Here is an 11,193-nt window from a genome sequence, read left to right as displayed (position 1 = left end):
ACTACCACTTAGTTTCCCAGTATGTAGGGTAGCCTAAGTAAGCAGTAATTGCCTAATCTGCCTATTAAGAGTACGATTGTAATCTGCATTAAATACGATAGCACATATTCTTCTAGGCTGCACCCACTTTCCAAGCGCACCCTAAAAGCCTCAAGGGAATCATGGATCATTGGTGTCAACTATTGGTCAATCTTGGAGGGAACCATGACATCATCTACAGAAGGAGGGGATCCTAGGACATCTACCTGCTAGTAGGATAAGAAAGTGATCATGAGGCGTCCATTTCAGATTTTGAACCAAACATTGTTCGAGAGGATCTAAATAACTGTAACGAATAGGTAAAGAGAAAGAGGCTCTCCCTGTCTAAGATTGCACTTCAGGTCAAAAAATGTCCCTAGTATATTGTTAACCAAGATTTCCACTGTTGTCGTACGAATGCATGTAAAGATTTTATCTAGTTATCATCGACCAAAGCCTAGGTGAAGCAAGGAGTTACACAAGAATCTCTGGTTGATGGGCTTTGGAGATATCTAGTTTTAGACAAGTGGGGGCCCTTAAGTAAGCTTGGAGCTGAGTGCATAAGACTTATGAACTAGAATAACATTGTCTTGGACAAACATCCTTGAGAGAAAAGCTACTTGGTTTGGTTTTTTTTTTTTTTTTGAGGGACCCCTTCATGCGGTTGGTAATGAATTCAGAGTATGAAGAGTTGCATAAGGTTGTGGGCCTATAGTCATGAATTCTACATCGATCAGCATAATGAGGACCTTCTTCATCAATCTCTTGATCTTGAGAAACTTCTCACAAAAATAACTAAGTCCATTCCCTTCACATCCCAATGCTGTTGGAAGAATGATGTTGGGAATTCATTTGGCCCTGAAGCAATGGCTCCATCAATGAAGAATACTACCAACTTATGGTCTTCCGCTATTGAGATGGTCTGAACAATCTCAAATCGTCCACATAGAAAACCACCAACCCTTTGACCAGCTCAAGGGTGAGGCCACTAGACCCTTCCGTCACAGTCAAAAGGTCTTTGAAGAAGTTGTAGCAGATGGAACTAATTTTTGTGGGCCCTTACCGACACTATCAAAACTACCTAGAGCAAGAATATGTTCTTAGCAAGTTGACCTTGTTAACACCCCAAAATTTTTCATTTTGTCGCTAAAGGCAATTCCAAATTTTGCAAGAGAATTTCACAAAAATGATCATGAAAAACATCAATTTCAAAGTGAATTTTGAACAACAAACACAATTTGGGTTCAAAATAAAACATGAATTTAATTTTTGACATAGATCCCAATGTAGATTACAAGTCAACGTCCAAATCCAATATGTAATACTGGATCCAAATTAGGTTTCTAACTCAAAACCAATTACAATCGTCATTTGAAATCGAAATTCAAATTTATGGTCTGGACTTAGAACACCAGATGGAACTCACATGTAGGCCCTAGCGAGTGCTTGCCTCTAGAAAACAAGTCCTTTCCAATTTAATTTAACACAATGGCTTTTAAATCCGTGTAAGTTAAGTTTGATTATTGAATTTATAGATGGTAAAATCTATAACTCAGTATAATTTAAAATTAGACCACTAGGTCAAAACCCCAATGAGCTCAAGTCAAACTGAACACACTCAACAGAGAGATTGTTTGAAGTCAAAGTCAAAGGGTATTCTTGCAAAAATTGAGTTTTAATTTGAAGCTAAGTACAAAACCTAAGTTTTAAAATGAGATTATCCACTATAGCCACAACTCTTTTTTTTTTTCCCTTTATAAGGGGGAACACAATTTGCTTTGGAACAAAATATATATAGTTTCATGTAAGTAGGGGGATTCCACCAAGTCTAAGCAGGCCTCACAATCCAGTCATATCCTTGCACTTGGACTGCTCAAAATCTTATATATATATATATATAACCGTAGCTTAAGGTACATTTATAACAACCACTTTCTTGCGAGTGCTTGCCTGTAGAAAACAAGGCGATGCGTTATGGGATCGAATTCGCTTTCCGTGGTGCATTGGTCGTGTCATCGAAGTTCATCGAGAAACATCTATCTAGTCGAGAAGGAATATATAGCATATTTAAAGCACCAATAGCACTAATCCCTATAAAGTGCATGGCACCATTAAATTTGGTTCAATCTTTGGACAAGGAAGGAGAAATGCATGATATGGGTGCAGTTCGACATCACGTGCATATCTTCATAAGCATGTGTGTGTGCGAGACAATTTTAATGTGTGCAACAAGGCAAAGTTAGATCAATATTGTTAAAAGTGATGATGCGGGAGTAAGCCTTGAGGCAGTAAAACATACGTCTCAGGATATTATAGTGAAATATATATATTTTTTATAAAAGACAACTGATAATTTTGCATATTTTTTTGTTCATATGTAAAACATGTTTCTAGTGCTTTGAAAGTATGGCGGCTAGCTGTATCGCATATTAGTTTCATATTATTGAAAAGATATTTCATCTACATGCAAAATATGTCTACATGCAAAATATGTATTGTGGCTTGGGCAGATGGAATTAGGGTGGTTTTGAAGATCGGGATGGAATTTGGTTTACAAATTATAGATTGGTGTGTGATGGTGGGCACTAGTGCTAAGGAGTTGTTTATGATATCTTTTGTAGAATTTATTTTTATTTGGAAAAAAAATTGAAATTAGGTAAAACTAAAATAAATGATAAAAATTAATAAAAAAACACTAAAGCAAGATAAAATGATCCAAATAATGTTTTGATGATGATCAAAATGATGATAAAAAACCTTTTCTAATTTTAAATTTGAATTTATGATGACATGCAAGTAAAAAAGGAGAAAACAAGAAAACATGAACAAAATGCAATAACGACCCAACAAATATATTTTCAGTAACAAAACAAATTTTGCTTATTTTTCTTTTTATTTTTTAAAATTTTGCAATTATATGTAACAATGTTTTGAACTTCAAACTATCATCGCAAGTGTTGTTCACATGTCATCATTTTCACCTATGTCGCGAAATTGTATAACAACTCATTTTCACCTTTGTTACAACGTGTCATGCGAAATGGTCTCTGTCATAACGTCTTGCGAGAAATGACTTAATAATCAGCTTATAGAGACGCTTAACACAGAGCGAACACTTTTTCTCTCTCTCCATCGGACTTTCTTACCTCCTTCCATTTTCCTTCTTTCTTTCTTTTTTGTTTTCTTCCACCAATATATATATATATATATATATATATATATATATATATTTATATCACTTATATATATCTAAGAATAAATATTTAAGGTTTCTATTTAAAAATAAAAAACTTTTAAGAGGGCAATAATGTGCCTCTACGTTACGTTGCTTTTGAGAAAAAAAAAATTAAGCATCATTTTTGAAAATGTATGACCCATTTAAACCTAACGCCAATTTTATGGACCTACAACTTCGTTCCGGGTCCATGTAACCGCAGCCATTTCCTCCACGTTCAAGTTTTCTCCTGGATCTCTACAATACACATTACACACGCTGTTCCTCCACAATGATACCCTCCAGGATGCCTTTCGCCAACCCTCCCTTCCTTCTGCCGACTACCAAGAAGCCCTCAGATTATTCGCCACGGTGCAGGAGAAGGCACACAACTAGGTTGCCCAGTCGGTCGTTCGCCGTCGCTACCGGCGATTTCTTCATGGGCCTCGCGTGATCGTCGGTGAGGCGGAGTCCGCCGTCTTCTGGGAGCAGAGCGAGAAGGACGTCGAAGCGGAGAGGGAGCGGTCGAAGATTACGAGCCCCGGCTTCAGCTTCTCCGCTGCGGGGCTTTCGGTTCCTTTCCATCTCGGCGTCGTGCAGTTTCTCCTGGAGAAGGGGTACATTCGGGTAATGAAGAGGGAAAGAGTTTATCGCTCTGTGTTGCTTCTGTCGTGTGCAACTGCAATTGGCTTATATCTGTGATCTTGATGCCGTTATTCCCTGTGTTCTGACTCATGCTTAGACCCAACCGTGTGCTTTTCTGATTGCCTAGCAATTTGATACTTTGGTGAGAACATCAAAGTTTTAGCTGTTTTCAAGGAGGAGCACCCATTGTAAATGGGAATTCCGCCTAGTTTTATCTTCGCAGGTCTGAATTTCTTTCGAGTCTTCGACAAATTGAGTGCTGACGGATTTCTTGGTCGGATGATTTGTTGCGAACAAATTCTGCATAAGTTCTCGGAAGTGCTTGCTTCGATTAAATAATGAACTTCTTTCTTTCTTTTTTTTCTTCCCCCTCCATGATCCGATCTTGTCTCAACTAGGGTTATGGCTGCAGGAGAACACTCTGTTAGCTGGTTCATCTTTCGGGGCTATAGTGTGTGCAGTTATTGCATCCGGAAACACCATGGAGGACGCTCTGCAATCCACCTTTGGCACTAATGCTTTTCAAAGTTGCGATTGAAATGCAAAATTGCAATATGGCTTTGCATAAAGTATTCCCAAAGCGGGCTTTTATTGTCCTGAATTCTGGTAGCATTTGCATGAGCTTCTTGGCTGTGACGCGCAGTTACTGTGAGAGTCTCCCAGTCCCTCCTTTGTGCTTCCATGTTATGGTGAGAATGGACCTGAGGTATTTTGGTCTATGGACGAAGATCTCATCATTTCACATTTGACCAACTTTTTTCAACCTGTGAATTTTTTTTCTTCATATACGTAGGACAGCATGGTTATGGAGAACATTCACATAACATATGTTTGTATGCCGCTGATTGATTTATCCCTTTTTACAGGCTGTCCTGAGGGATATACTTGAAAACTTTTTACGAGATGATGTTCATAAGAAATCAAATAGTAGGATAAGTGGTAACCATCATTCACCTGTTTTTGTTTCAGAACAACTTGATCCATCTTTTTCATGGTATGTACAGTTGTTTTGCTTCAGCATGAGTACTCTTGTTTCATCCCCAAGGAGAATAGAGATGAATGGGACCTGTTAAGTTTAGTACCTATGGGACTTATAGGCCATATGTAAAGGAATTGGCCCTCATATTGCAGATAGGCAGTCAGAGCTGCTTCAGAATTGTGACCTTCCGACTCCACATCAGAGGAGAAGTCTGAAGAATTCCATGGGGTGAGAGAGGAACAAGCCTGCTGAACCAACAAAATCTTTTTAGTCAGATAATGATTGTTTTCTGTTACAGAGGTCGGTTGTGTTTCCATTCCCCTCTGTTTTTGCCTATTTATTTCATTCAAATTATAGGGTCTATCATTTGTCTTCGCAAGAGAGTTGTGGAGTTATAGTGTTTCTTGTTTATTTTACTTTGCTGAGAGTACTTTGTGTTTAGAATGATTTTGTGTTGTTTTTTCACACTTTTATCTCTCTTTCGGTTCTATTCAAAATTCTTCTGCTCCTAGAGGAACCTAGGCTTCTTGTTAACAATAAGTTACCTGAAGAAGTATTGTAAATAAATTATGATTTGCATTTGCTGTCTGTGCCTGTGAAATTTGGCACATCAAAATAAAAGCCAATATGAGTTTCTAGGTTTACACGTTTGTGGGAGAATCAAAATGAATCGGTATTCAGTTTGCACAATTTGATACATTTGGCCATTTGCTAGGATCAGACAAAAATGAGTGCACAATCCAACAGCACATCACACACTAGTCATCTCAAGGATATAGCAAAGGCAAGGGCTGAAGGTTGGTAGTAGTGATTGGAGCACATTAACTCTTACATATGTAAACATGTGAAATTAGAGTGGGTGGGTTTCATCTTGTTTTACATGTTATTTCTCATCCCATGCCATTTGAATGGAATGCTGAAGAATATAAAGAACGTGTTAACTTTTGGTGCCTTGCAGTGGATTCTGCTTTTTTACTTTTAGCATTGGAGAAGTAAACACATTGGTGTTCCCATTTGAATTTGAAGTGACTTTTATCTTGAAAATCATTGGTTTTTAGGGCATTTATCTTCTGTTTTCATTTTAGCTTCCATCCCAATGTTTTGAATTGAATGGTTAATTGCAGTCATAATGTATACAACAAGGAGGAAAATTCAGGAAGACAAGGGCGCTGATCCTTCTATGTTTGAGGAGATAGTTGCACGGGTTAAGAATTTGAGCTGTGTAGCTACTTTAAAGCATAAGTTGAAGTATAATATTCATCAACAGTAAACATTTCTCACCTTGCTGGCTTTTTCTGACCTTGAGAACACCAACCAGGAACTGAAAAATGATATGAAGGATCGGTTCATCAACTCAGCTGTGTAAGGACTTCATGTTTGTTTTATATGCTTGATGAAAGTCTTTTAACAAAAGGGATTTAATGTCGCTTTAGTGTCTATGTTCTTGGTAGCACTCTTACGCTAATTGATGTTTTCTTTTTCTCATTTTAGGCATTAAAGCCAAATTGACATCTATGGGAACCCGAAGGCAGTGGTGATCCATGTTCCTTCAAATTGCCGAAGGCTTTTCTATAAAATGGATTACACAAGAGGAATCAAATGTACAAGTATTATGGACTATATGATGCTTCAAATGGTTCTATATGATGTCAATGACATGATTTTTTTTTTTGTTTAGGTCCTAGAACTGGTTTTTCAAACGTTTTCTTTTATTATCCAACATCAAAGGGGGTGGAACACCCCGTATCTCTAGCCTAACCAGTAACCAATCTCCACCGTGGATCAATCTTCTTCTTGTCTACCCTCCACTGCATTCTCATTCTCCTTTTTAACTTTTCTCATTCACCCTTCTCCCCCTTGGCTAGTGTGTGCTTATCTTAATAGCAAAAATGAGCGTCCAAGGGTGGAGGTATTCTCAATCATCACCAACTATCCAGCCATGTCTTCAATAACTAGGTCCTTCATGATTTTTGACCAAGTTAGTATTCAATTTCTTCTTGTGTTAGTTGAATGGATGTCTTAGGTATTGTAAATATCCAACATAGGTTAAAGTCATTGGTTTGATTAGTTTTCAGTAGGAGCATATTCAGTATGATTTATTTTAATTTTGTTGAGTCGGGCAAATGTTGGTTTGATTTTATAGTAGTTCAGTCTTCTCTTTTATATTCTGCTTTAGTGGTTTTCCAGCATTACGCTCGTTCTGTTTAGTTCTCACTTTCATTGTGTCATGGGTTGCTTAGGAGCTTTGTTGATTTAGTTGTTGGGTTTTCATTTTTCAATGACTTTACCGGATTCCTTGATAAATGAAATCTTATCAAGTCTAGTCATGAATATGCGTGTACGTGTGCTATTTCAATGTCATTCTAGCTGCAGTTAATTTTTTTTTATGTATTAGAGTTCTTATTTCAGCCAAGGCCCCCTTGGATTCTTAAAAGTTTCAATACTTGTGTAACAATGGTTTATGCCCCCTCCATCCTTCCTCACCTCAAAAATAATTTATGTCTCCTCCCATGTCCCTATTCATGCATTCAAGTTGATGTTGGGGCTGATGGTTCAAATCCAATAGTGAAATTCTAAAAAATATGTAACGTATATACACATATATAATATGTTGTACTATATATTATTGTGTATATCTTATGTACTGTAATATGTAATGCGTATGTATACTCATAATATTAACATATGTATATTAATATTATATTAATTTGTTAACATATATAATATTATATTAAATATATATCCATATACACATTATATATCTATACAATATACATGCACATATAATATGTATAACATATATGTATACATATAACTTTATATGTATATATCTTATGTCTACATAGTATAACATATACATATATATGGTAGAAATTCTGGAAAATATGTAACGTATATTCATATATAATATGTTGTACTATATATTAATGTGTATATGTGATGTACTGTAATATGTCATGCATATGTATACTCATAATATTAACATATGTATATTAATATTATATTAAAATAGATATCCATATACACATTATATATCTATGCAATATACATGCACAAAGAATATGTATAACATATATGTATACATATAACGTTATATGTATATATCTTATGTCTACATAGTATAACGTATACATATATATGGTATAATGTAGAATACAAGTTATAGACTATACAAAAGTATATTTATGTTATATGTTATAGATGTATAATGTTATATATAATTGTGTGTGTGTATATATATATATATATATATAATTGTATAGATATATTTATTATTGAAATAGTATATACACATGCATATATAAATTGTGTATATTATGCATAATGATATATGTATATATGTAATATAGTATATACATGTATATGTAACATATATTATATATATATATATATATATTTATGTATATATATATGTGTGTGTGTGTGTGTATGTGTGTGTGTGTGTGTGTATGTGTGTGTGTGGTAAGTTTAACGTATATATGTATACATATTCTATATAGTAGACATATATATGGCACTTATATATGTGCATATAATATGTATACGTATAATATATTTTACAGTACACATATATCATATATGTATATGTATACATATACGTACGTATAAGTAACAACTAACATGTACATACGTATACATATGTATTCATAAAATATGTGTATACATGTAGATAACATAATAAATAATACATATACGCATATGTATATATAAAATTTATAGTTATACATATACCAAGGTATCACAATAGGTCTCTCGGAAGAGCCAAACATGTTTGGCATCTAATTCTGTTCTCATTGCTTGATATCGTTGACTGTTTTTCATTTGTTCTCATTAATATTTGATCAACGGAATTCTTTGTCAAAATTAGATATCATTTATGGGAGCACGTTTTTGTTCAATGGAAAGCCTTAGTTAGAGCATCAAATGTACTTGGGATCATATTCAAATTTGATAGATTGGTTATTAGATTTTGTTTAGGTTCAGGCATCTGCATTTAAATCTCTGTCCGTTTGGATCTGAAAGATAACTTCTTATCTGATCCAGCATGTTACCTGTCACCTTTTGTCACTACCCGTAAGAGAATTGATGAAGTTCATTTTTTTACCTAGTCAATCCATTTGGTTTTGCAAGCACCCTTCTCTTTAGAGAGGGAAGAGTTTCTACCTCCACTGAGATATTTCATTTGATGTCAAGATCATTTCTAAAAAAAAAACTTTTCCATTTTGCTTAAAAACATTTTACAAGCGTTTTTTCACACAATGATATGACTTCATTTTATTTTTAGTACCTCCTCGAGTACTCGGAGAAAATTTCAAATTTTTGTCGTCAATCAATGGAAGAGGAAAACTCGAAAAATCTTGAGTATGAACAATGAGGAAAAAATCCTATGAAGCTGAGAAAGTCAAGAATAGGAGATGCTATTGACTCTGCTGATTAAGCATCTACAAGGATTTAGCAAGAAAATACTCTAAGAGAGAAGCCACAATGCTCTGTAAAACCTTGACAGGTAGCAAAATGAGAGTTGAGAGATGGGCTCGGGGCTTGTGTAGTTGTTCCTCTAGATCGGTAATCGAGAGTACCGGGTAGGTATATAGGTGATTTATGTTTATGCCGTGAACATTACGACTTATGAACTTTTGGATCGTTGAAAGCCCGTAAGGTAAAGCGGGTTGGATACGTCACAAAACTACATATAACCACCAAAGTGGTGGAGCTTCGCAGTAGCCTTTAGGGTGGTGAGGTATTCCTCAAAGGTGAAGGTTGGCCTGAAAAATGAATCAAAAGGCAAAAAGCCAATGCAAAAGAAGGAACGAAAAAAAAAAACAAAGGAAAAAAAAACAAAAGGTATCTGTCAAGGAATGAAAGGCATGATGGCTGAACTTGCGAAATTGAATGCGACAGTCTTTTGCAGATGTGTAATTTTGGAGTCAATTCTACTCCTCTTTTGATTCCTGAGATGTTGAGGACCATTCCATTATGTTCATATTTTGGAAATTGAGAGAGATCCTTCTAGAGATTCACAACAATTTGTGAAATGGATCTTGATGCTTGTACAGTACTGCGAGTAAATGAAAGACATATTATTTGCACAACACAAGCACTCAAGCTTATGAGTTGATGGATGATTTATGAACTATTTCAAACTAAATCTTGACATCTCTTGTTATATTTCTTGGTTTTCTGAGGTAGGAGAAACTAACCCAATCCCTCTTTGGTCTTGTATATATTGCCCTTTCATTACCAAGCTACTAGTACATTAATTGAATACACAAAACCTCTCATATACCCAGCCCATCATCTCCTCTATCTTAAGAGAGACATGCTTTCAGGATAGAAGATTAAACCAGAACCATAATTCCATCTTAATTGTCTTAGTTGTTTGGTTTTCATTTCATTGCCTTCACTTGTGTGTGGATCAACTATCCTCAAGCTGGTTTTGTTCAAGGAAGAACAACAAAAACTGATGGAATCAGTGGTGGTTGCGGTCATCGTCATCTTCCATCTTTGCCTTTGGTAGTTCTTCTATAATAAAAAAACCATAAGAAGGTCGTTGAGACGGACCCTAATGGTTGTTCTGCAAACTGCGAATCAGAAGCTCATGCTCGAGGTGCTACGTCATACCAACAGCTTCAATATAGTCTGAGTATTGGGAAAGCTGCTGGATGGAGGTATGATCACAATACAGAGGAATGGCCAGATAGATGGTTATAGTGCTGCTCGTTTCATGTGAAGGATCCAGTAGGAAGCATGATTTTAGTTCATAAGATGATGGAGATTGTGAAAGATAAATTTGGTGATGGAAGCTATAAAAGCAGCATGTGATTATTTCATACTTTTATGTTAGCAATCTTTGCTTGGCCCCTTGTTGGCAGAATGTTGTACAAGGATGTTCTTAAATGGGTTGATGAGAGAATTGCATTTATGAATCTTCTAATGTTGACCATAGAAGGGGGGAGTCATGCGGTTGCTATTCTCCTTGCTAAAGATTTCTTGTCGCATTATGGAACTTCGTTCTCCTTTTGGTGCTGAAGTAGCATCGCAGGTATCATAACCTCAAGATCTTGACTTTTAGTTATATTCTATCGACAATTAATTGATTTGAAATAATAATGATTTGAGACCGCAAATAAGTTGGAAGTAGCACGTGTTATTTCATAATTCATTATTTACACTGTATGTAGTGTTGTTAATCACAATTTGTTGGTTAGGTTGTACTGTTCAGTCTAGGTAACTTTTTGCAAGTTATTGAAATTATCCTAGTTGCTGTGATTAATTTTTGTTGTTCATGGACTCATTGAGTTATGTTGAAATATGCATTTGAGCTATGATTTTAACT

The 11,193-nt window shown here is 35.5% G+C and overlaps 1 long non-coding RNA gene across 5 annotated transcripts; it reads left to right on the top strand.

Annotated features, from left to right (window-relative positions):
• Window positions 1–3,489: 3,489 nt before the first annotated feature.
• LOC116258384 (uncharacterized) lies at window positions 3,490–6,527 on the top strand. Of its 5 annotated transcripts, none has more exons than XR_007574032.1 (6): window positions 3,490–3,859; window positions 4,290–4,583; window positions 4,744–4,816; window positions 5,009–5,156; window positions 5,981–6,218; window positions 6,348–6,527. It is a non-coding gene; the product is annotated as an uncharacterized LOC116258384 (long non-coding RNA). The 5 variants fall into 5 exon arrangements; XR_007574033.1 differs by having other exon boundaries at window positions 4,276–4,583; XR_004173703.2 differs by having other exon boundaries at window positions 3,492–4,566.
• The last annotated feature ends 4,666 nt before the right edge of the window (window positions 6,528–11,193 follow it).

Source organism: Nymphaea colorata, chromosome 8, assembly GCF_008831285.2.
Source record: "Nymphaea colorata isolate Beijing-Zhang1983 chromosome 8, ASM883128v2, whole genome shotgun sequence".
Lineage (NCBI taxonomy): Eukaryota > Viridiplantae > Streptophyta > Magnoliopsida > Nymphaeales > Nymphaeaceae > Nymphaea > Nymphaea colorata.
This window is presented reverse-complemented; position numbering and strand designations above follow the sequence as displayed.